Source organism: Monodelphis domestica, chromosome 6 (assembly GCF_027887165.1).
Source record: "Monodelphis domestica isolate mMonDom1 chromosome 6, mMonDom1.pri, whole genome shotgun sequence".
NCBI lineage: Eukaryota > Metazoa > Chordata > Mammalia > Didelphimorphia > Didelphidae > Monodelphis > Monodelphis domestica.
In genome coordinates, this window is record NC_077232.1 from 198,604,905 (window position 1) to 198,632,656 (window position 27,752).

Here is a 27,752-nt window from a genome sequence, read left to right on the forward strand (position 1 = left end):
ACTTTGGAGGTTATAATTACCAGTTCATACATTTTAATGGTCTGTGTGTGTTTGTGTGTGTGTGTAAGAGACAGACAGAGACGATGGGGGGGGGGGAGAAAGAGAGGAAAGGAGAGAAGGAGAGAGAGACACAGAGACAGACATGGAGTAGTAGAAACAGACAGACACAGAGATTTAGACAGAGAGACAGAAACCCAAACAAAAACCAAGAGAGGAAAGACATGAGATTAATTCCAGTAAGTGACATTTCAATTCCATTGTAAAGGCATTGTTAAGCGCCTTACTATATACAAGGCTCTATGCTGAGCCTGGGGATACAAAGATATAAAGATAAGACAATCCCTGATCTGAAAGAACTTAAATTCTTGTGAACCAAAAAAGTAAACAATCCTGTTATGTAACCACAGCAAGGGATAAATGTGTTGGATAAGCCCTTAAGAGAGGATGGATCGCTCAGAGATCTCAGACAAGAATCACTCACCTTCAGAAAGTGTGTCTGCTTTATAAGGTGCATAGATTGAGGAAAAAGCACACAGTGATGATAGCTCAGATTCCTGGAAGCACACTTCTATTTGTATTCTTACAGAAGAACTCCATATTTAGCTTTTTTTGTTATTTCCTAAACCAAGACTGTATTTTAGCTGCATGCTCAAATCATATTTCTTGTAGCTAGGAATGCTTATTATTTAAAATATTAATAATTCACCTTTTTGTAATGCTTACTCTGTGACAGGCACCATTCTAAGCCTTTACCTATGTCATCTCATTTGATTCTCATAATAATCCAGGGTTGGACATGCTTTTATTATTTGTATTTTACAGATGAGGAAACAGACAAATAGAGGTTAAGTGAGGTGCCCAAGGTCAGGCCTGATTTCCTGACTCTAGGCTGTCTCAAATCACATTTCCATTTTTAAATTTTCTTTGGTAAATAATTATTATATGGAAAAGCATAATCATTCATACATCTTATGCTTTTAACCTCCTTAATTTAAAGCCACTATTATGCATTTTCTACTACAGACCTTATATCTTTTCTCTTATGTTTTAAACTTGCTTATCTATTTCATTCTGGTAGTGACTAGACCCTCCAACAAATATGAAGAGGCCCAAACACAATAGATTTCTTCCACTGCATTAAGTCTTATTTCTATATAAACTGCAACAAACCCTTGTCTAAAATCTCCAAAATCCATAGCTATATCTGTCACCTTCTCTTCTGCTCTCTGTATTGTGTTTCTAATTTAAGTTGAACTTTACCCTTATTGTTCAGATTATATTCAGTTCTTCAGTTCTTCAAGCCTGCCTTTGAACCTCCCCATTCTTTGCTCCTTTGATTCCATGCATTTTGGCTTTTCTCCACATCTTGGGCTCTCTGTTACTTCCCTTCATTTTATTTTACATACTCTTAGGTCTCAGCTTCCAATCTGTAGAGACCCCTGTTATTCTTATTTCCTTTTGTCTGCCTCTCCATTAGATTTTCTGAATGCTTTCTCTCTCTTTCCTCTCCTGGCCTATAGATTTTAAAGTTGTCTCAGGTGAATTGAGTCTTTCCTCTATCCTTTTTCCTGCAGAAGCTCTTTTTTCAGCTATTCTCTTGCTACAACTTTTTGTTCATCTCTGACTATTTTATCTCTTTATTATCATGTCACCTTCTTCATCCCCCTACCATCCATCCTGAAAATTATCCTGTTTTCCTCCATTTCTTACTAAAATTTTTGCTTTCTCCTGACTTCCCTTTTTCTCTAGTAGTCCCAGGGGACTTCTCTATATTAATATGGGTAGGTGTTGCCCTTTCATTCAGAGTACTTGGAAGCAGTCCATCTGTGCCAGACAAATTCCTTTTTATTACGAGATGCTCTTGGGCAGTTTGCATATATATGTTCCCTTTAACAATGTAAGTGTGCCCTCTTATGAAGAAGGACTCCCTTGTTCTTGTTTTCTATTCCTAAAAATATTTCCCCTCCTGATGGTTACATTCCATATTAGAATGTTTTGACTTCAAGGATAGCCCCTAGAACTCTCAGCTCTGCAGAGGGATACTCAGGGTTGACTGGCAGGTATTTTGAGTAGTGGTATACAGGACTAGGGATTGGGACTTGATTCATTGCACAGAAATTGAGGCTGGCAGCTTGGAGCCAAGATGAGCAATAGTAAAGCAGTTGCTTTCCTTTTCTTTCCTATATTTCAAAATGGAATGAAGAACTGCTTTAAAAGGAAAGAGTGCCCCCCCCAATTAAAAAAAATCAGTCATTTTTCAATCGTATCTTAATATTTTGTGAGCCCATATAGAAATGAGTTTATTTGCAGAGATACTAGAGTATTTTACCATTTCTTCCAAAAGTTAATTTTCCATAGGAGGAAACTGAGGCAAACAAAGTTATGTGAACTCCCCAGGGTTGCACTTTATTAATTGTCTGAGGTCAGATTTGAACTCAGGTAGATGACCCTCCCTGACTATTCACTTCACTACCAAACTGTCCTTATGATCTCCCGGTTAAAGTTGGATTGAAAAAGGAGTAGGAAAAAAATGCACAATAAGACCAGTTATCTGGATGTATAAAAGAATGCTATCATGGCAATCATAATAATATCGATGAAAAGGAAGACCTGTTCAACTCTGCCAAGAAAAATAATCTTTAGATTGGAAAGGTTAGAAGAAAATAGCAAATAGAGAATTGAAATTCAAAATAAATAGATAGCATAAAAAGGCACTTAACTGCTCTCAATAAATTCAATTCACTGTTCATGTATTAACTTCTCCCATGGGTGCTGTGACAACTAAAAACTGTGGGTTTTGAACACTTTTCACTTATATTAGTAAAATCTTGGAGAATGAGGAATTCTCAGTACTAGAGGACAAATGGCCTGATTTCAAGAAAAAAGGCTGTAAATTCTTCAAACCATATAGACTATGAACTTTTTCTGATTAAGAAATGAAGAGATGGCCATTTCTCACACTAATATTGCCTAGAGATGCTCCATCTTTTCCTAAGAAAGTCTATAGTCAAAAGAAATGATTTTGTTTTGTTTTGTTTTGATTTTTGGTTTTCCCTTCTTTTTTTGTGAAGGAATGGAGGAGGCAATAAGTTACAAACAGTTGCTAAAGAGGAAGCTATTCTGTCAAGAAAAAAAGAAAATGTAACAAAACTCACATTGCCAGAATATTGTTGTTCAAAAGCACCTGACAAAAAGTTTCAAGTGAAATTTGTTGAGAGAATAGGGAAACTGGAGGGGAAGTAGGAATAGTAAACATGAGCCACTGAGAAGAACTGGGTTATGCTGACATTTTCATGAGTGAGACCTCACCATTGGCAATTAATGGGGTACCGTAGTAAGACCAACCAATCAACCAATTAACATTTATCAACAATTAACAATTATCAAAACTATGTGCCATACATGTGCCAAGTGCTAAAGATACAATAAATGGCAAAATACAGCCCATGCCCCAAAGGAAATTACATAATGTAACTGGGAATACCACATACAAGCAAATACAAATAAAGCAAACTATGTAAAAATAAAGATGAAATAGTTAACAAAGAGAAGACACTAAAATTAAGTTAGGTCAGAGGGAAATATTCCATTCTCAAAAGAATAATAAAATCTTGGATGTGGACAAGAATTGCTAGAATCATTTGGAGCTTCACATGACATTAAGGGAAAAGTAACTGTCCAATATGACAAAATGGCATAGTTCTGGCCACTGGAATCTTTCATTACAGCATAAATGTTTATATTTATATATTTATGTATATACATATGTTTATATATATTTATATTTATAAATTGAAGGGGCAGAATGGTATAGTGAGGGGGAAAGCACTGAATTTAATGTGGGGGAACTGAGTTTGAATCCCATCTCTGCCCATTTTTAATCTATGTAGCCCTGGGAAAATCACTTAATGTCTCCGGAATTTGGTTACTTCTGTATTGTTCTGAACCACTTTTGTCATGAAAGTAATAATCCTCTCTTAGTGCTGTGAATTATAGAGTGAATAACAACTCATTGTGATAGGAAGAGAAGGAGGAAATGGTAACCATTAGGTCAAGTATATCATGACTTCCCGGTTTCATTCACTTAGTATCCAATATGCCTTGTGTCCACATCCGATCGGAAGTTTTAGTTTATTTTCAAAGAAGAGAAATTGATCTTATATTGAGGTAAAAGCTAGGAATAAATCAGTTTCTGACACTTCCCAGAGAAATGCTGGGGAATAATCCAGGAAGAATATTAATATATCTTTCAAAGACAAGCTGTCAGGTCCATGTAAATCTAGAAATGCTTGTGATATGATTATACTTTTATTCATTGAAAAATTCATGAATGGGGTTTAATAGGCAAAGAATTTTCAATCAAAGTTTATGAAATATAGCATGCTAAAAAGCATACTACTGAAAGGATGGTTAAGAACTGAATGCTTACAAGAAAGATTAATTTAAAATATACTTGAGGGGAACAAAGATGGCAGAGTAAGAAGAAATGCAGCCACCCTACCCATATCCCCAAAACAAAAACAAACAGAAGCCCAAATATCTAAATAGATCAATGAAATGAGTTCTGATGAGGAAATTCAGGGAGGAAAATCACAGAGTAAATTTTCCAACCCCAGCTGGCATAGGGAAATATAGATCTATAGAAACTAAGAAAAGAGCCTGGTCAGAAGCAGGTAGTATGGAGAATTAGTGTTAATTTGGAGCTATTATAGAGTGAATTAGTGTTATCACAAAGGACTAATGATGAACCACTTTCTGATTGGGAGGTGAGAAACTCATCACAGAAAGTGCATGAGGGCAAGAACAGGTTCCAAATTGAGCACAGAGCCTAAATGTGGAAGGGAATGAGTGTCAACTGGAGTTTCTGTACTTACTCAGTTCTGGGTCACCAATCCAAGGTGACTAAGATGAGGAACTGAGAGTATAAGTATACTGAGCAAGGAGGCGTTTAGAAGCAACTAGTAACTCTGTGTGTGGAATTTAATTAAATTAAACCAAAATTTATATATGACAACCACACACAAATCCACACTACCTTGGATAAAAATGAAAAGAGGCATGTATGAGATGGAACACAAGGTAATAGTGTAAAGGAGGTGAGAATCATTAGAAATTTATTATTGAAGCTATGATATGGCTAGAGGTAAAAGGAGCTTGAAAGATGGGATTTTGCCAACCCAAAGCGTGATATAAATATATTCATGGAAAATGACCCAGATGAAAAGAGATTTAACTTAACTAAAGGAAGATGGACCTTGACAAAAGGAAATTATGAAATGGCAGATGTTTGTGGTTGGAATTTAATGGCATATACATGGATGCAAGCACAAGAATGGTACTGGATTTGGAATATGGTTGGAATATTTATTCAATTAATAACTAATAAAAGTTGCTTTTAAATTCTTACTTCTTAATGGGTTCTTATGAATTTATGCACAGACCATTTTCAAAGCATTCTTCTTTTATCACCACCCTTTTATCATCTTGCTTGTATTCTTTCATTCTTTGAACAAACAGCTCATTCTTTATTGCATACCTTCTCAATTGTTGCCATATTGCCTTCTTGTCAATAGTACTACTCATTGGTGAAACCTGTTGTTTCTCATATCACTCTTTAGGCAGTATTATATTAATGTCCATTTTTGCAGATGGAGGATCAGTCCTAAAGAAACTGAGTTGCCCAAAGCCAGGGAGCAAAGTAGGAATATGGACTAGAAACTAAGTTTACTGGCATCTCTGCTAATAAAAATTATTTTTTTTCCTTTTTGCAGCTGGAGATATCTAAAGATCATTGCTGCTCTTTTCCCTGGGGATTACATAAATATATTTTTTAATTAGGAGACTTCTAAAAACCTATGAATCCTATCTTCTTAGCATTGTCTTTTGCTTGGCAGAAGAACTCACTATCTGCTGTTATTATTGTAGCCTACTGTCTTCATCTCAATACTAGAATCTTTCCTCTATTATCTAAAATATTTATCAAAAGAGCTAATGTTCTTTTGGAATATCACTCCTGTTTGGAGATAGGAAAATTTGCCACCTATTAATGTTTTCCAGGTCATTTTAAATTAAATTAAAAAAATTTTTAAAATGTTTTTAAATCAGTCTAAAGCATAGTTTTATTGCAATTAGAAAAAGTATTTAAGAGATGAAAAACACTCTTTGCTGGTAACATCATTCTCACCTTCCCACAAAAAGAAAAAAAAAGATTCTACATAACATTTTGATAGATGCTTCAGAGGTAACTGACAGAGAGTATATTTTTCAGCTAGAATTTAAGCCAAACCTTTATTTAACAGGTATTTCTAAAAAAGAAAAAAAGTTTGCATATTTTGCTCATTCTTAAGGGAAAATATATTTGAATTGATAACCATGTGCTTAATTTTTTATTTATTAAAAATACTGGCTTTCCAGTTTTACTTAAATAAACATTTTAAAGGTTACTCTCTTTGAAATTACACTTGTTTCTGAAAGGAGAAAATAGATATGCATGAATATTGCCAGTGAGGCCATCCTTATAAAGGTCATGATTTTTATAATAAGAATGCTTCAGTATCACTGGTTCACTTAAGAAAGAAATTATCTTTTGAGTTAGATTTTATGAAGCAAATTATTTTCATTATGCAATTTCTAGAAAACCAAATGCTTTTTATCAAGAATAACTTTTCTAATTACGCTCATATGATAAGAGCTAAAAGGAACCTTTTTTCAGTCAAAATTCCTCATTTTGTAAGTGAGTAAATTGAGACTAACAGAAGGGTAGTGACTTGCCCAGAATCACATAGAAATGAGTTAAAGAACCTCAAGCTCAACATCCTCAGACTCCAAATCCAAAACTCTTTGGACTTTATGCTACAGAAATAATGGATTTTTTCAGTGATATTCCTCTCCACTATCAGTATATAGTCAGGTCCAATAATTCATCCTTGAATCTTCCTTGATTATAGGTGTCTTTCAGATTACAGGCTTTGAGGAGAAGCTGGAAGGCCCAGAAAATAGTCAGAGACCTGGAAATAAAAGATCTACACTGGAATCTGACCTCAGACACTTTATTAACTGTGTGACCCTGGGCAAATCGCTTAACCTCTATAAGCCTCAGTTTCTCCTTTATGAAAACGGGGATAATAATAACAGCTACCTCCCAGGATTGTTGTGAGGATCAAATGAGAAAAACATAAAGAGCTTAGCATAGTGCCTGGTACATAAGTACTATATAAAAATTAGGTATTTATTGTTTTTATTATTATTATACTTTAAATGAATCAACATTCAGGGTGATATTTACTGAAACTTCTTCTACTTTCCTTTAGTTCCTCCATATGGTATCTGGAGTAAGAAGGAACAAAAAGTGGTGAAATAATGTTGTTCAAACTCTATATTATAACAAGACATAAATCTGATCAACAAAATGCTTTAACATTCACATTTCTTCTGGTCAAGATGGCAGCTTAGAGAAAGCTAAAGTTCAGAGCTCCAGAAACCCTTCCTTACCGATCTCAAACTGAATGCTCCTAGGACACCGGAATTCAAAACAAACAACAGAATAGACCCTGGGAACACTCCTCCTAGACCTGGATCAAAAGGTACGGCCCCACAAAAGTCAGAACCCAAGATCACTCGGATCTAAGGGGTAGGCAAAAGGAAGGTCCCAGGATACATCCCCCCCAACCCAGAGCGCTGAATCCGAGGCAGCAGCAGGAAACTCAGGGCAGGCAAAAGGGCCTCAGGAGCCGGCTATTCTGAAGGCCACACCCTGAAAACAACCTGAGCCAGTCACGGGGCCACCTGAACAGCAGGGAAACAGAGAGAGACTGGGGGAGCCTGTAGCCCCCTGACCAGATCCTTCCATCTGAGTCTCACCAAAGGTCTCTGCCTCAGGGCATACTCAGTCTGAGGTTAATCCTATCACCAGCCCTTGGAGCTCCTGGAAGCCATGGCCCGTCCCCCTCAGAATGCAGGCACCTCTGGCCAGCAAAGGCATTGAAATACATCTGAGAGTGTCAAGCCAGGCTCAGAGCATAGAAGTAAGGCAACAGAGAAGCATCGGGAGGGAACTGAGGAAGGTAGTAACACTGAAACACCGAAACACCAGCAATTCCAGGCTTCCTGGGGAAGACAGACAATTTGCCTGGGGCTAAAGCCACTGAACACCAGACAGATAACAGAAGAGCCAGCCCCCCTCACTCAGATAGAGATGGCAAACAGCACAGAATCAAAAAAAGCCTCAAAACAACAAGAAAAACAAGAAGGGGGCAACTTTGGACACATTTTATGAAGCAAAAATACAAAATACAGAGGAGATAGAAGAGGAAACACAAGCAAATGCGCCAAAAACTTCCAAAGGAAATGGAAACTCTCCAAAAACTTTTGAAGAATTTGAATCGGAAAGGATCAAAAAGATGGAAGCCTTCTGGCAGGAACAGTGGGAATTAATGCAAAAGAATTTCACGCAACTACAAAACCAGTTTGACCAAAATGAAAAGGAAAACCAGGCTTTAAAGGTCAGAATTAGGCAACTGGAAGACAACGAGCAGGTAAAAGAGCAAGAATCAATAAAGCAAAGCCAAAAGATCAAGAAATTAGAAGAGAACATAAAATATCTCACCAACAAGGTGACAGACTTAGAAAATAAAGGAAAAAGAGATAATTTAAGAATAATTGGACTACCAAAAAATCCAGAAATAAACAGCAAACTTGGCATCATAATACAAGATATAATCAAAGAAAATTGCCCAGAAATTCTAGAACAAGGGAGCAATACAGCCACTGAAAGAGCTCACAGAACACCCTCTACAATAAATACCCAAAAGGCAACTCCCAGGAATGTAATTGCCAAATTCCAAAGCTTTCAAGCAAAAGAAAAAAAATCCTAAAAGAAGCCAGAAAAAGACAATTTAGATATAAAAGAATGCCAATCAGGGTCACACAAGACCTTGCAAGTTCCACTCTGAATGATAGTAAGGGATGGAACATGATTTTCAGAAAGGCAAGAGAGCTGGGTCTTCAACCAAGAATCATCTATCCAGCAAAACTGACTATATACTTCCAAGGGAAAGTATGGGCATTCAACAAAATAGAAGACTTCCAACTTTTTGCAAAGAAAAGACCAGAGCTCTGTGGAAAGTTCGATATAGAAAAACAAAGAGCATGGAATACCTGAAAAGGTAAATATGATGGAAAGGGAAAAGGAGAAAATTGTTATCTTTTCTTTTATTCAAACTCTCTTCTATAAGGACTACATTTATATCAATCTATATATATTAATATATGGAAATTTAATGTGTAAATAGGGGGAAAAGAAAAATCAAATAGAATAATCTTTCTCACACAAAGATTCACACAGAAAGGGGAGGGGAAGAAAACTCCTATAAGAAGGAGAGGAAGAGAGTTTTCACTTAAACCTAACTCTCAGGGAAATCAACTCTTAGAGGGAAAAACATCCAGATCCATTGGGATCTTGAATTCTATCTTACCCAAGAAGGGAACGGAGAAGGGAAAACCAAGGGGGGTAGGGGGGAGGGAAAACAAAAGGTGAGGGAAGGAGAGGGGGTGGGGGAGGGAACAAAAAGGGAGGGGCTAGAATGGGAAACATATCAAGGGAGGGGACAAGGGGGACTGATTCAAAGTAAATCACTGGATTAAAAGGTTAGAGCTAAAGAAGAAAGGTTAGAATTAGGGAAGGATATCAAAATGCCAGAGAATTCACAAGTCACCATCATAACTTTGAAAGTAAATGGGATGAACTCACCCATAAAACGTAGACAAATAGCAGAATGGATTAGAATCCAAAAATATGTTGTCTTCAAAAAACACAAATGAGGCAGGTAGACACCCACAAGGTCAGAATTAAAGGAGGGAGTAAGACCTTCTGGGCCTCAACTGATAGAAAGAAAGCAGGAGTTGCAATCATGATATCTGATAAAGCCAAGGCAAAAATAGACCTGAATAAAAGAGATAGGGAAGGTAATTATATTTTGTTAAAAGGGACTTTAGATAATGAGGAAATATCACTAATCAACATGTATGCACCAAATAATATAGCACCCAAATTTCTAATGGAGAAACTAGGAGAATTGAAGGAAGAAATAGACAGTAAAACAATATTAGTGGGAGATTTGAAACATCCATTTTCAAATTTAGATAAATCAAATAAAAAATAAATAAGAAAGAGGTAAAAGAAGTGAATGAAATCTTAGAAAAATTAGAGTTAATAGACATATGGAGAAAAATAAATAGGGACAAAAAGGAATACACCTTCTTCTCAGCACCACATGGCACATTCACAAAGATTGACCATACACTAGGTCACAGAAATATGGCATACAAGTGCAGAAAAGCAGAAATAATAAATGCAGCCTTTTCAGATCACAAGGCAATAAAAATAATGATCAGTAATGGTACGTGGAAAACCAAATCAAAATTTAACTGGAAATTAAACAATATGATACTCCAAAATCATTTAGTTAGAGAAGAAATCACAGAAACAATTAATAATTTCATCAAGGAAAATGACAGCTGTGAGACATCCTTTCAAACCTTTTGGGATGCAGCCAAAGCAGTAATCAGAGGTCAATTCATATCCCTGAGTGCATATATTAACAAACTAGGGAGAGTAGAAATCAATCAATTGGAAATGCAAATTAAAAAAAAACTCAAAAGCTATCAAATTAAAACCCCCCAGCAGAAAACCAAACTATAAATCTTAAAAATTAAGGGAAAAATTAATAAAATAGAAAGTGATAGAACTATTGAACTAATAAATAGGAGTAAAAGCTGGTACTTTGAAAAAAACAAAATAGACAAAGTACTGGTCAATCTAATTTAAAAAAGGAAAGAAGAAAAGCAAATTAACAGCATCAAAGATGAAAAGGGGATATTCCCTCCAATGAAGAGGAAATCAAGGCAACCATTAAAAATTACTTTGCCCAATTATATGGCAATAAATACAGCAATCTAGGCGATATGGATGAATATATACAAAAATACAAACTGCCTAGACTAAGAGAAGAAGAAATAGAATCCTTAAATAATCCCATATCAGAAAATGAAATCCAACAGGCCATTAAAGAACTCCTTAAGAAAAAATCCCCAGGGCCTGACAGATTCACAAGTGAATTCTATCAAACATTCAGAGAACAGTTAATCCCAATACTATACAAACTATTTGACATAATAAGCAAAGAGGGAATTCTACGAAAATCCTTTCATGACACAAACATGGTACTGATTCCAAAACCAGGCAGATCAAAAACAGAGAAAGAAAATTATAGACCAATCTCCCTAATGAATATAGATGCTAAAATCTTAAATAGGATACTAGCAAAAAGACTCCAGTAAGTGATCAGAAGGGTCATCCACCATGATCGAGTAGGATTTATACCATGGATGCAGGGCTGGTTCAATATTAGGAAAACCATCCACATAATTGAGCATAACAACAAGCAAACCAACAAAAATCACATGATTATTTCAATAGATGCAGAAAAAGCCTTTGATAAAATACAACATCCATTCCTATTGAAAACACTAGAAAGCATAGGAATAGGAGGTTCGTTCCAAAAAATAATAAACAGTATATATCTAAAACCATCAACCAATATCATCTGCAATGGGGATAAACTAAATGCATTCCCCAATAATATCTGGAGTGAAACAAGGATGCCCATCATCACCTCTACTATTTGACATTGTACTAGAAACACTAGCAGTAGCAATTAGAGAGGAAAAAGAAATTGAAGGCATCAAAATAGGCAAGGAGGAGACTAAGCTATCGCTCTTTGCAGATGACATGATGGTCTACTTAAAGAATCCTAGAGATTCAACTAAAAGGCTAATTGAAATAACCAACAACTTTAGCAAAGTTGCAGGATACAAAATAAACCCACATAAGTCATCAGCATTTCTATACATCTCCAAAATAGTTCAGCAGCAAAAACTAGAAAGAGAAATCCCATTCAAAATCACCTTAGACAAAATAAAATACTTAGGAATCTATCTCCCGAGACAAACACAGGAACTATATGAACACAACTATAAAACACTCTCCACACAACTAAAACTAGACTTGAGCAATTGGAAAAATATTACCTGCTTATGGGTAGGACGAGCCAATATAGTAAAAATGACCATCCTACCCAAACTTATCTATCTATTTAGTGCCATACCCATAGAACTTGCAAAAAATTTCTTTACTGATTTAGAAAAAATCAAAACAAACTTCATTTGGAATAACAAAGGATCAAGGATATCCAGGGAAATAATGAAAAAAAAAATACAAAGGAAGGGGGCCTTGCAGTCCCAGATCTCAAACTATATTACAAAGCAGCAGTCATCAAAACAATTTGGTACTGGCTAAGAGACAGAAAGGAGGATCAGTGGAATAGACTTGGGGGTAAATGACCTCAGTAAGACTGTTTTTGATAAACCCAAAGATCCCAGCTTTTGGGTCAAAAATCCACTATTCAATAAAAACTGCTGGGAAAATTGGAAGACAGTGTGGGAGAGATTAGGATTAGATCAATACCTCATACCCTACACTAAGATAAATTCAAAATGGGTAACTGACATGAACATAAAGAAGGAAATTCTAAGTAAATTAGGTAAACACAGAATAGTATACATGTCAGACCTTTGGGAAAGGAAAGACTTTAAAACCAAGCAAGACATAGAAAGAGTCATAAAATGTAAAATAAATAATTTCGACTACATCAAATTAAAAAGCTTTTGTACAAACAAAACCAATATATATATATATATATATATGTATATATATATATAACTATAATATAACTAAATCAGAGGGAAAGCAACAAATTGGGAAGTAATCTTTATAAAAACCTCTGACAAAGATTTAATTACTCAAATTTACAAAGAGCTAAACCAATTGTACAAAAAATCAAGCCATTCTCCAATTGATAAATGGGCAAGGGACATGAACAGGCAGTTCTCAGCCAAAGAAATCAAAACTATTAATAAGCACATGAAAAAGTGCTCTACATCTCTTATAATCAGAGAGATGCAAATCAAAATAACTCTGAGGTATGACCTCACACCTAGCAGGTTGGCTAACATGACAGCTATGGAAAGTAATGAATGCTGGAAGGGATGCGGCAAAGTACGGACATTAATTCAATGCTGGTGGAGTTGTGAACTGATCCAGCCATTCTGGAGGGCAATTTGGAACTATGCCCAAAGGGTGATAAAATACTGTCTGCCCTTTGATCCAGCCATAGCACTGCTGGGTTTGTACCCCCAAAGAGATAATAAGGAAAAATACTTGTACAAGAATATTCATAGCTGAGCTCTTTGTGGTGGCCAAAAATTGGAAAACAAAGGGATGCCCTTCAATTGGGGAATGGCTGAACAAATTGTGGTATATGTTGTTGATGGAATAGTATTCTGCTAAAAGGAATAATAAAGTGGAGGAATTCCACGGAGACTGGAACAACGTCCAGGAATTGATGCAGAGCGAAAGGAGCAGAACCAGGAAAACATTGTACACAGAGACTGATACACTTTGGTACGATCGAACGTAATGGACTCCTCCACTAGGGAGGATGCAATGTCTCTGAACAATCTGTGAACTATCCACAAGCAGAGGATAAACTGTGGGAGTGAAAACACCTAAGAAAAGCAACTGCTTGACTACAGGGTCTGAGAGGAAATGACTGAGGAGAGACTCGAAATGAACACTCTTGTGCAAAAACCAGCAACATGGAAATGTGTTCGAACCAAGAACACATGTGGAACACAGTGGAATTTTGCGCCGGCTATGGGAGAAGTGGTGGGATTGGGTGGGGGGAGGAAAAGATAATGATCATTTTTCCAATGAATAATGTTTGTAAATAACCAAATAAAATAATATTTAAAAAGTAAAAAAAAAATAAATAAAAATAAATTAAAAAAATTCACATTTCTTTTCTTAGGGTACTGATAAAAAATTTCAAGTATGAAAAATAATTATATACTGTTTATTCAAAAGTTCTGTAAACTGTATTTTTGATTGACTGTGGAATGCATATTAATCATATAAGACAGACATGTCAAACTTCCCTCAGGCTCAGTGTAGAGCAATATCCCTAATGGGGACCAAATTAAAATGTAATTGAGAACTATTTAATAAAATAAATTAAATATTAATAAATAAAATAAATAAGTAATGTTAAGATATAATTTTCTAAGTTAGTATGACTGATAGTAAGAACTCTATTGGAATGTGAAAACCCTTGGCATGGGAGGGTCCTTCTCCTCCCTACTTAAGACTACTTTAGGACAAAAACCTTTTGCTAAACAATGGAAAGGGCTTTGACCTATGCTTAAGCATAGAACAGGAAGTTCTTTGAGTTATGATTGATTTTAGAATTGATACAATAAAGATACTTGGAATGACAGAACCAGGTCTTAGAACTTACAATTTCTACCCTACTCAGTCTAACAGGATTTAGGAAGGGCTGCAGCAAAGATCAAGATTTAATTATTTGAGAATATGACCTGCAACAGACATGTGCAAAGGCCATAGACCTCTGAGTGGTCCTGGGTTAAGCTAGAGCCACTATTGGCACAGGGGAGACATCGACAGTGATTGGTAGATGTGAGAACTGAGGGGAAGGGACTTAGATGGTTTCCTTAAAGATAGCAGAGTCTGAAAGGTTTTGGCTCGGAGGAGTTTTTTGCTCTGAGAGGTTTTGCTCTGAGCGAGGTGGCTCTGAAGGAGGACTGAGGAGGTTGCTCTGTTGGAGGACCAGGAGAGAAGGCTGGCTCTGAAGGAAGAGAATTCTCTGGAAACATTTCTTGAAAGGAGGCTCTCTTGAAGGTGGAGCCTGAGGTTGGCATGAGAAGCCTTACCTAGAGAGATCTTGGGTGAGTGATAAAACCAACTGACTGATTTATTCATTCTTATTCCTTTCTTCCTTTCTCTCTTTTTCTATTGATTAATCAGTGTATTATAAATTAAATTTCTCTATAAAACCCAGTTGGCTTGGGTATATTCATAAATTGGGAATATATTCCCTGGCGACCATCTTATATTTATATAAAACCAAGACACAGTAGAAAACATATTTCAGAGGTCATAATTGATATATATATATTTCCCTTGCTCCCAAACATTTTAATTATCACACTAAAGAAGTAAAAGTGAGGATCATGCAAAGATCCATAAGCATTGTGAAAATCAGCAGATTAAAGTGTTTTGTAATCAAGGAATTATGGAGAAGAAGGAAGGCAACAAATGAAAAAATATGATTAAGAATCAAAAGGACTGATTATGTGAAAAGAACAAGGATTACTATTATAAAGCTTGAATGTTCTGTTGGGCTCTCAAAGAGAACAAAGACAATACTTAAAGCAGTTTGGAATTATATCCTATTTATGGGAGACCATAGACGAAGGTCATACAGGATGGACAAGCAGAAATGGTTATAATTCACATTGTATGTATTAATAATCGCATCATGGAGATCATGGATCAACTTGATTATATTCATTCATTATTTTCTTTCTTCCCCCAAATAGCAGTTTTGTCATATGTGTTCTCCTCTTTCCCCACACTTTATATAGACTTTATTCACTTTCATAAATTCACTAATCAATGCCCAAATCTTACCATTCAACCAACACTCTCTTTTTTTGATGTTAGTTCTTTATCTCAGCGAGCCTCTCTATCTGAACTCCACAGTTCATTCTATCAATTACAAGGTCCTTCTGGCGATTCAATATACTTGAAATCTTTCTTAATCATCCCCTTTTCTTCATTCAAATTGCCACTACCTAACTTCAGGCCTTCATTTTTTATCACCTGAAATTTTGCTACAAATTTCTAAATGAAAAATGAAATGAACTAAATTATGTATTTTTCATCAACTCTTGATTATTCCCTAGGCTCAGTGCCAGCCTCTAGGGATTACAAACATAAAAATGAGATAGTCCTTGCTCTCAAAAAAGCAAACAATTCAATATGAGGAGACAATAAATATGTGGGAAAGACATCAGGATGAGAGAGTTTTGTTTTGGAAAGTCACAATAAGGGTCAGTGGAGTCATAGAGAATGTGATTTTCAGGCATCTTTCAGATGTAATAGTAATCTTGATAAACTTACAATTCCTATTGCAGTAGATAATTCCACTTCCAATATTCCTACTGCAAGGATTGAGCCCAGCTAGACATAGAAGTTGATAAGCTATTAGATATTCACTCACATCTCAAGTAGTGCAGTTCAGCCCCAGGATGGAGTACCAGAGTTTAGAATATTAATTTTCCCAGAAAAGGGGACACAATTTCCTTATATCTCATCTGCAGGATGTAGGGAGAGTAGAGAAATAGAGCAAAGATGTCAAGATTTCTGGGGAGTATGAATGTGAAGCTTAATCTAGGTGTACATAAAACAGGGCTGAGTTTTTGTTCCCACCAAATTGCACATCTTTATCCCATCTGTATACATCTTCCAAGAAGGCAGACAACAAATAAAAAAAGTATAATTAGGAATAAAAAGGCACTGGTTATATGACAAGAGCAGGGATTACATTGTGTAGTTTGCATATTGATTGGTTTTCTTGGGTTCTCAATCAAACTAAGAGAAGACCCATAGCAATTTGGATATAGCTGTTGTAGCTATAAAAATTATATTCCTAAAACACAGACTTTGCCATGTAATTCCTATGCTTAAGTACAATAGGGTCTTGTTTTACACAAATTCAGCATATGTGAAAGGCATATGCAAATGGAAATAAAAAATAAAGGCATAAAAATACATAAAATTAAAAAATAACTGCACTAAATCAATGCCATTTCCCCAAGTGGCATAAAGTCTCTCAGCAATTCACCAAATCACACTCATTCTTGCTCTAAGAAGCTCCAGTGTGAATCATTCCCCTTTTCTACACCAAACATTAGCTACCACATCAGTCTTTGTCCAGATTTCTTGCTTGTTCTTGTCAGTGGAGTGCTTCTCTTTTCTTTCATTAATGCAATTTAGTTATTAACAGTGGCTCCCCAGAATACAAGTTGTGATACTGGTAGCTCTGATAAACCTAATATAAATCTCAAAATGCCTAGATATGTTTGTATAAGAAATCTTAGTCTTAGTGGTAGTCTCTCGGTTACCGAGAATGACTATTGTCTTTGTGCATTATCATCCATTGATGTACCCTCATGTGGCTTTGGAGTCCAAAGGCTGAGGCGCACAGTTTGTGGCACATGGGGCCTGGGACGCCAGTTGTTACGGGAGGTTGGCTGTGGCCTGGTGTCGGCGTTCACGGGCAGCGGCAAGACGTCGCTCATCTTCAAAGATGGTGGCGACATGGTTAATGTGGGTTGCCAGCTGCTTCTGTCAGAGGCAGCGAGTTCTAGTTGCTTTGGTGTCATGCCAGCCTACTTCAAGTTGGACTTTAGCTGATCCTTGAATCTTTTCTTTGGTCGGACTTGTTTCCTGAGTCCAGCTGACAGTTCACCGTAGAATACCTGTCTTGGTATTCACTGTGAGTCCATGCGGATGACGTGTCCAGACCATCGTAGCTGGGTTTTGAGGACTTCGATGCTGGTGGAGTTGGCTCTGTCGAGGACTTCCTGGTTGGTGATTCGGTCCTGCCATCGGATCCTCATGATTGACTGGAGGGAGCGTTGGTGGAATTGCTCCAGCTGCTTCATGTGCTTCCGGTACAGTGTCCATGTTTCACAACTGTACAGGAGCGAGCTGAGGACCACTGCATTGTACACTTTGAGCTTCGTCGCAGTGCTTACACCGCTGTGTTGGAGGACTTTGGAGCGCAGCCGCCCAAGTGCCTGGCTGGCCTTTTGGATCCTGGCATTAATCTCGTGGTCTAGGGACCCATCGTTGGCGATGGTGCTGCCCAGGTACTTGAAAGTGTTGACGTTAGAAAGCTGCGTGCCATCGATTGTAATGCACGGCTGGTTCGTTGGCCTCCCTGGTGCAGGTTGGAACAGCACCTCTGTTTTGCTGAGGTTGATAGTCAGGCCAAACAGTTTTGTTGTGGTGGAGAACCTGTCCACAATGGTTTGGAAATTATTTTCTTGGTGGGCCATGAGAGCACAGTCATCTGTGAAGAGAGCTTCTAGGATGAGTCTCTCTGTTGTCTTTGTTTTTGCAGTCAGGCGGCGAAGGTCGAACAGTGAGCCATCCAGTCGGTATTTGATGTAGAAGCCCAGGTCTAGATCCATCACAGCATGTCGTAATACTTGGGTGAAGTATAGGTTGAATAGTACTGGAGTGAGGACACAGCCTTATTTCATGCCATTGGAGATGTTGAAGCGATCGGAAGTCTCTCCACCAGATCGGACTCCTACTGTCATGTTGACATGAAAGAGCTGGATCAGTTTGACGAATTTTGCTGGGCAACTGAGCTTGCTGAGAATCACCCACAATGCATCCCTGTTCACTAAGTCAAAGGCCTTTGTCAGGTCTATGAAGACAATGTAGAGACTCAGGTTCTGCTCAAGGCATTTTTCCTGCATTTGCCTCACTGTGAAGACCATGTCGATGGTGCTACGATCTGGTCGGAAGCCACATTGTGATTCAGGCAGGTTCTGCTCTGAAACAGATGACAGGAGTCTCTTGTGTATAACACTGGTGAGGATCTTTCCGGCAGTGGAGAGTAGTGAGATGCCTCTGTAGTTGTCATAGCCTGCTCGTGCGGTATAAGAAATACCTATTAAATAATAATGTTCGCTAGTATGTAAGATTTTCAATTAAATGAAGAATCTTAGCATGCATTGGACCCATAAAACAAGGTAGTACAGTTCCTTTCAAAGTACAAACTCTCTAGCCTAGAGTTTACTTTTCTTGTTTTGAAATTTTTATGTTTATTTTTTAAATTTTATTTAATTAATTAATTTAGAGTATTTTTCCAAGCTTAAAAAAACATCATGTTCTTTCCCTCCACTCCTCCAAACCCTCTCTCATTGCTGGTGTACAATTCCGCTCGGTTTTACATAAGTCATTGGTCAAGACCTATCTCCATATTATTGATATTTGCATTGGGCTGATCATTTAGAGTCTACATCCCCAATCATATCCCCCTTGACCCATGTGATCAAGCAGTTGTTTTTCTTCTGTGTTTCTACTCCCGTGTCATGTTCAAAATGAACAAAAGTCTCAGAACTGAGTCAGAATAACTGTTTCTCTTAGAATTTTGAGGAGACAACTCCTCATTAAAGGAAAATATCTTAAAGGGATAGTACTATATAGGAATAAGAGGATATAATTGATTTTGAAATTACCTATGGAATGAATAGAGTTAATATTTTCTGAATATTTTTCAAATTTTATTTAATTGATTAATTTAGAGCATTTTGCAGGATTACAAAAATCATGTTCTTTCCCTATCCTCCAAACCCCTTTCTTAGCCAATGCTCAATTCCACTGGGTTTTACATATGTCTTTGGTGTAATTCCATATTATTGATATTTGCACTAGGGTGATCATTTAGGGTTCATATCACCAATCATATCCCCCTCAACCCATGTAATCAAGCCGTTGTTTTTCTTCTGTGTTTCTGCTCCCACAGATTTTCCTTGTGATGTGGATAGCATCTTTCTCATAAGTCCCTCAGAAATGTCCTGGATCATTGCACTACTGCTAGTAGAGAAGTCCATTACGTTTGATTGTATCACAGTTTATCAGACTCTGTGTACAGTGTTCTCCTCGTTCTTCTCCTCTCACTCTGCATCAATTCCTGGAGGTTGTTCCAATTCCCATGGAATTCCTCCAGTTCATTATTCCTCTTAGCGCAATAGTATTTCATTACCAAAATATACCACAATTAGTTCAGCCATTCTCCAATTGAAGGGCATCCCCTCGTTTTCCAATTTTTTTGCCACTGCAAAGAGAGCAACTATTAACATAATATTTTTGTACAAGTCTTTTTCCTTATTATCTGTTTGGGGTAGAAACCCAGCAGTGCTATGGCTGGATCAAAGGGCAGACAGCCTTTTATTGCCCTTTGGGCATAGTTCCAAATTGGCCTCCAGAATGGTTGGATCAATTCACAACTCCACCAGCAATGCATTAGTGTCTTTACTTTGCCACATCCCCTTCAGCATTAATTACTTTCCTTTGCTGTCATGTTAGCCAATCTGCTGGGTGTGAGGTGATACCTCAGAGTTGTTTTGATTTGCATTACTACTAGTAGAGATGCCCATTACATTTGATTTTACCACAGTGTATCAGTTTCTGTGTATAATGTTCTGCTCCTTTCACTCTGCATCAATTCCTGGAGGTTGTTCCAGTTCCCATGGAATTCTATCAATTCATTATTCCTTTGAGCACAATAATATTTCATTACCAACATATACCACAATTAGTTCAGCCATTCCCCAATTGAAGGGCATCCCCTCATTTTCCAATTTTTTGCCACCACAATGAGCACAGCTATGAATATTCTTGTACAAGTATTTTTCCTTGTTATCTCTTTGGGGTACAAACCCAGCAGTGCTATGGCTGGATCAAAGGGCAGACAGTCTTTTAGTGTCCTTTGGGCATAGTTCCAAATTGCCCTCCAGAATGGTTGGATCAATTCACAACACCAACCGTGCATCAATATCCCAATTTTGCCACATACCCTCCATCATTCATTACTTTCTTTTGCTGTCATACTAGCCAATCTGCCAGGGGTGATGTGGTACATCAGAGTTTTTTTGGATTTGTATTTCTCTAATTATAAGTGAATTAGAACACTTTTTCATGTGTTTATTGATAATTATGATTTCTTTATCTGAAAATTACCTATACATGTCCCTTGCCCATTTGCCAATTGGTGAAGGGCTTGATTTATTTTTGTACAATTGATTTAACTCTTTATAAATATGAGTGATTAGATCTTTGTCAGATTTCTTTGTTATGAAGATTTTTCCCAATTGTACAAAACACTTCCCTTCTTATTTTGATTTCATTGGTTTTGTTTGCATGAAACTTTTTAATTTTGTGTAATCAAAATTATTTATTTTACATTTTGTATTTTTTTTCCTAACTCTTGCTTGGTCTTAAATTCTTTACATTCCCATAGATCTGACAAGTATACTATTATGCGGTCACCTAATTTACTTATAGTTTCCTTCTTTATATTTAAGTTATTCACCCATTCTGAGTTTAATCTTGGTGTAGGGTGTGAGATATTGATCTAAACCTAATCTCTCTCATACTGTTTTCCAATTTTCCCAGCAGTTTTTATCAAATATTGGATTTTCCCCCAAAACCTTGGATCTTTGGGTTTATCATAGATTGTCTTACTGAGGTCACTTACCCCAAGTCTATTCCACTGATCCTCCTTTCTGTATCTTAGGAGAACCAAGTTGTTTTGATGACCACTACTTTATAGTATAGTTTGAGATCTGGGACTGCAGGGCCTCCTTCTTTCACATTTTTTTTTCATGATTTCTCTGGATATCCTTGATCTTTTGTTCTTCCAAATGAACTTTGTTATGGTCTTTTCTAATTCAGTAAAAGAGTTTTTTTGGTAGTTCAATGGGTATGGCACTGAATAAGTAAATTAATTTGGGTACAATTGTCATTTTTATTATGTTAGCTCATCTTACCCAAGAACAATTATTATTTTTTCCAATTATTTAGATCTAGTTTTCATTGTGTAGAAAGTGTTTTGTAGTTGGGTTCAAATAGTTCCTGTGTTTGCTTGGCAGATAGATTCCTAATTATTTTATATTGTCTAGGGTGATTTTAAATGGAATTTCTCATTCTAACTCTTTGCCTGAGATGTGCTGGAGATATATAGAAAAGTTGATGATTTATGTGGATTTATTTTGTAACCTGCAACTTTGCTTAAGTTGTTTATTATTTCCACTAGCTTTTTACTTTATTCTTTAGGAGTCTTTATTCTAGGATTATTTATCTTGGTCTCCTCATTACCTATTTTAATACCTTTATTTTTTTCCTTCTCTGATTGCTACTATTAGAGTTTCTAGTACAATGTTAAATATCACTCCTGATCTTATTGGGAATGCTTTTAATTTATCCCATTGTAGATAATATTTGCTGATTGTTTTTGGTATATACTGTTTATTATTCTTACAAAAGTCCTTTTTATTCCTACACTTTCAAGTGTTTTCAATAGGAATGAGTGTTGTATTTTGTCAAAGGCTTCTTTCTGCATCTATTGAGATAATCATGTGATTTTTTTTTGTTTGCTTGTTGATATGGTCAAATATGTGGATGGTTTTCCTAATATTGAATCATCCTTGTATTCCTGGAATAACTTCCACCTGATCATAATGGATAACCCTTGTGATCACTTGCTGGAATCATTTTGCTAATATTCTATTTAAGATTTTTGTATATATGTTCATTAAGGAGATTGGTCTATAGAGTCCTTTCTCTGTTTTTGACCTGCCTGACTTTGGAATCAGTACCATATTTATGCAATTAAAGGAATTTGGTAGAACTCCTTTCTTGCTTATCATATCATATAGTTTGTATAATATTGTGATTAGTTGTTCTTTGAATGTTTGATAGAATTCACTTGTGAATTCTTCAGGAACTGGGAATTTTTTCTTAGGGAGTTCTTTAATGGCTTGTTCAATTTAGTTTTCTGATACAGGATTATTTAAGTGTTCTATTTTTTCTTCTGTTAATCTAGGCAACTTATATTTTTGTAAAGATTCATCCATATCACCTAGATTGCCATATTTGTTGCCATATAATTGGGCATAATAGTTTTTAATGATTGCCTTAACTTCCTCTTCATTCAAGGTGAGTTCTCCCTTTTCATCTTTGATACTGTTCATATGGTTTTCTTCTTTCCTTTTTTTATTAGATTGGCCAGTACTCAATTTGTTTTATTTGTTTTTTTTTTTTCAAAATATCATCTTCTTGCCTTATTTACTAATCAATAGTTCTTTCACTTTCAAACATATTAATTTCTCCTTTAATTTTTTGGGCTTCTAATTTAATTTTAATCTGGGGATTTTTAATTTGTTCCCTTTCAAGTTTTTTGATTTGCATGCCCAATTCATTGATCTCTGCCCTCCCTATTTTCTTCATATATGAACTCAATGATATCAATTTCCCCCTGAGTACTGCTTTGGTTGCATCCCATGGATTTTGAATGCATGTCTTACCATTGTCATTTTCTTCAATGAAATTATTAATTGTTTCTATGATTTGTTCTTTAACTGATTTTGGAGAATCATATTATTTAACTTCCAATTAATTTTTGATTTTTGTTTTGGCTCTCCATGTGCCCTTACTAATTATTATTTTTATTGCATTGTGTTCTGAAAAGTTGCATTTATTATTTCTGCTCTTTTTCACTTGTTTGCCATGTTTCTATGTCCTAGTACAGGGTCAATTTTTGTGAATGTACCATGTACTGCTGAAAAGAAGATGTATTCGTTTTTGTCCCTCTTTATTTTTCTTCACATATTTATTAAAGCTAATTTTTCTAAGATCTAATTCACATTTCTTACCTTCTTCTTATTTATTTTTTGGTTTGATTTATCTAGATTTGATGGAGGAAGGTTCAGGTCTCCCACTAGTATAGTTTCACTATTTATTTCCTCCTTCAACTCCACTAGTTTCTCCTTTAGAAATTTGTATGTTATGTCATTTGGTGCATACATATTGATTACTGATATATCTTCATTGCCTATACTGTCTTTAATCAGGATGTAATTACCTTCCCTATCTATTTTACTCAGATCTATTTTTACTTTGGCTTTGTCAGATATCATGATTGCAAGTCCTGTCTTCTTTTTCTCAGTTGAGGTCCAATAGATTTTGTTCCTGCCTTTGACCATTACCCTGTGTGTTTCTCTCTTCCTCATGTGTGTTTCTTGTAGACAACATATTGTAGGATCTTGTTTTCTAATCCACTGTGCTATTTGCTTCTGTTTTATGGGTCAGTTCATTCCATTTACATTCAAAGTTATCCTTACTTACTTCCTGTGTATTCCCCAGCATTTTGATTTTCTCAACTTTTCCTGCCATTTCCTCTTTCACTATTTCCTTCTACACCAATGTTCTTTCTTTAAGTAGTCCCCCTAATCACCCTACTTGTTTTGCTTTCCTTCCCCCCCCCCCCCGACCCCTGCAATTTGGAATGCCTAAATCTTCTACTCAATACCACTCAGACTTCAACAAAAAGGACAAATTTGGGAGAATGTCACTCTTTTATGTTGCAGCCAACTGTAACTACCAGTGCCTGCTTGCTCTCATGGGATCAGGAGCCAGAGTGAATGATCTGGATGAGAGAGGCTTCACACCCCTGCCCTATGCAGCAACCTCAGATACAGATGGCAAGTACCTGGAATACTTACTAAGAAATGGTGCAAATCCAGGAATCTATGACAAGCAAGTATACAATGCAGTTCATTATTCTGCAGCTTATGGTCATCCTTTGTGTCTAGAATTTATTGCCAGTGAAACTCCCTTAGATGTCCTAATGGAAACCTTGGGTATGGATATGCCAAATGATTTAGATAACAGAGCACCAATAAGCCCTTTGTACTTAGTTGCCTATCGTGGTCATCATCAAGCACTAGAAGTGTTGGTACAATCTTTGTTAGATCTTGATGTACAAAACAACAATGGAAGAACACCCTTAGACCTAGCAGCATTTAAAGGCTGTGTTGAGTGTGTGGACATGCTCATTAATCAGGGAGCATCAATCTTAGTCAAAGATTATGCTATGAAGAGAACACCTATACATGCTTCAGCAACCAATGGTCATTCTGAGTGTTTACAGTTATTAATAGGGAATGCAGAGCCACAGAATGCAGTGGACATTCAAGATGGAAATGGACAGACTCCCTTGATGTTTTCTGTTCTGGATGGACACACCGACTGTATTTATTCACTATTGAACAAAGGAGCAAACATAGATCCCAAAGATAAATAGGGAAGGATAGCATTGCATAGAAGAGTAGTTATAGGCCTTGAAGAATGTGTAGATGCACTGCTTCAACATGGGGACAAGTGTTTACTGAGGGACAGTAAACATCTATACACTTTTCAGCAGCCTGTGGTCAGATTGGTGTTCTTGGAGCACTGTTACAGGCAGCAGTATCTGTAGAAGCCATTCCTGCCATCGCAGATAATCATGGCTATACGTCGCTTCACTAGGCCTGCTATAATGGACAAGAAACCTGTGTCATACTTCTCTTGGAACAGGAAGTCTTTAAGAAAATGGAAGGAAATTCTTTCAGCCCATTACATTGTGCCGTGATAAATGACAATGAAGGTGCTGATGAAATGTTAATTGATATATTGGGCACTGGCATTGTAAATTCAATGGATACAAAAACAAAGAACCCCTCTTCATGCAGATGCCTTTACAGATCATGCCCAGTGTTTACAGCCGCTCCTCAGCCATAATGCTCAAGTGAATTCTGTAGATTCTTCAGGGAAAACACCTCTAATGATGGCTGCCGAAAATGAACAGACAAATACTGTTGATATGCTGGTTACTAGTGCTAATGCAGACTTGACTCTACAAGAGTAAAAACACAGCTCTCCATTTGACATGCATAAGGGTCATGAAACTAGTGCCTTGTTAATCCTGGAAAAGATAACAGATAGAAACCTCATCAATGCAAACAGTGCAGCTTTGCAAACACCCTTACATGTTGCTGCCCAAAATGGATTCACAGTCGTAGTGCAAGAACTTTTGGGGAAAGGTGCAAGTGGGCTTGCTGTGGATGAAAATGGGTATACTCCAGCTCTGGCCTGTGCTCCCAATAAGGATGTGGCTGATTGTCTAGCCCTCATTCTGGCCACCATGATGCCTATTTCATCAAGTAACACAATATAATCCCTAACATTCAGTGCCAATAACCATTACTCTAAGACCTCAAAAACGGTGACCTTTGACTCCACTCATGTGGAGTGAACATAGTTCTTATTGCAATTTCAACAACATTAGCAGGGAAGATGGCTATCTTTACACAGAAGATGACAAACTCAATGGTTCTGATTTGGAGACTTACTAACAGGCTTCTGTGGATGTGTGAAGACTGACTCCCTAATGTTTAAAAGAAGGGTTTTTTCATGAAAAAGCATTCAGTGTTCAAAAACAAGATCAGCTTAAAAGAAAAGACCTAATGGAGGATGATCCACACATTGAGATGTAGAGGAAGAGTTTTTAAACACAAGTTTTACAAAAGGAGCTACTTGCCTAATGCCTTGAAGTGGACTTGAAATTCAAAACTAAAAGGATCATCTAAACGACTGTTTCATTTGGTTTTGAGGTGGAAGGTGCAATTTTGGAACACTAAATATTCTGGTCTGTGTAGACAAACAAGAAAAAAGGACACTACATTTAAATCTTATCAATTAAACTAATAGAATTTGAAGGCAACAAGAGTTTGGTACAAGTAGGCATGGTTGCATAGCAAATTGCTAAAAGACCAAATAACTTAAAGGTTTTTTAGTCTAATAACTTTTTGTGGAAACTGGAATATGTTAATTGAAAATTTATCTATACCAAACTTTAATATTTCTAAAAAATGAAGTCCTTTCTCCCCATTCTTATTTTCCTCTTATTTTTCTTTGGGGTCTTTTAAAGATATCCCATGCACTCTCCCTCCTTAATATTGCTTCCCTCCCCACCTTCCCTTTCCAGCCCCTCCCTTTTTATTCCCTTTTTATTTTTTTAGAGTCTATTAAATTCCCTTCCCCCTATCTTTCCCTCCCTCTTTTAACTCCTCACCCTTCACCCTCTTAGTTTTACCCTCTTAAATTCCCTACAGGATAAGATAGAAATTGTTACTCCAGTGGATCTAGATGCTCTTCACTCTTGGAAATGATTCCACTGAGAGTAAGGTTTGAGTATTACCTTTTAGAACTTTCTTCCTCTCCTTCTTATAATAGTATTCTTCCCCTCCCTTTCCCATGTACCTTATTGTGAGTATAGATTATCCTAATTTTCTTAATCCTTCAAGTTTCTCTTGGTGCCATCTTCTATTCCCTTCTCCCCTTTTCTTTCTTTCTTTTTTGCATATGATTTTAGACCACTTAGTATTCCAGTCTCTACCAATGAATAATTCTTCTAACTAATATAATAGTGCATACAATTTTTGACAGTAACAAATAACATTTTTCCATATAGGAATATAAATAATTTGACCTTAATTGAGGCCCTTGAAGGAAAAATAGATCCCTCTCTTTCTTATTTACCTTTTCATGCTTCTCTTAATTTTGTATTTCAATATGAAATTTTCTATTTAGTTCTTATCTTTTCTTTACAAATATTTGGAAGTCTTCTATGTTGTTGAATGCACATTCTTTCCCCTAGAAGTATATAGTCAATTTTAATGGTTAGGTGATCCTTGGTTGAAGGCCCAATTTTCTTGCCTTTCTGAATGTGATATTCCAATCTTTGAGATGTTTTAGTGTGGAGGCTGCCAGATCCTGTGTAATCCTGATTGATGCTCCTTGATATCTGAATTGTCTCTTTTTGGCTTCTTGTAATATTTTCTCCTTATCTTGGAAGCTCTTGAATTTGGCAATTACATTCCTGGGGGTTGTCTTTTGAGGATTTAATGTAGCAGGTGATCTATGGACTCTTTCAATGTCTATTTTGCCCTCTTGTTGAAGAACATCAGTGCAGTTTTCTTGGATAATTTCTTGTCATATGATGTCAAGGTTTCTGTTTTTTTCCCCCCAGGCTTTCAAGTAGGCCTATAATTCTCAAATTGTCTCTCCAAGATCTATTTTCAAGATCAACCACCCTCTCAATGAGATGTTTTGTGTTGCCTTCTAATATGTCATTCTTTTGACTGCATTTATTATT

At 36.5% G+C, this 27,752-nt stretch overlaps 1 pseudogene; it reads left to right on the forward strand.

The window, feature by feature from the left end:
* LOC100022794 (serine/threonine-protein phosphatase 6 regulatory ankyrin repeat subunit A-like) overlaps positions 1-25,967 on the forward strand; it is a 29,513-nt pseudogene extending 3,546 nt beyond the window's left edge.
* Positions 25,968-27,752: the final 1,785 nt, after the last annotated feature.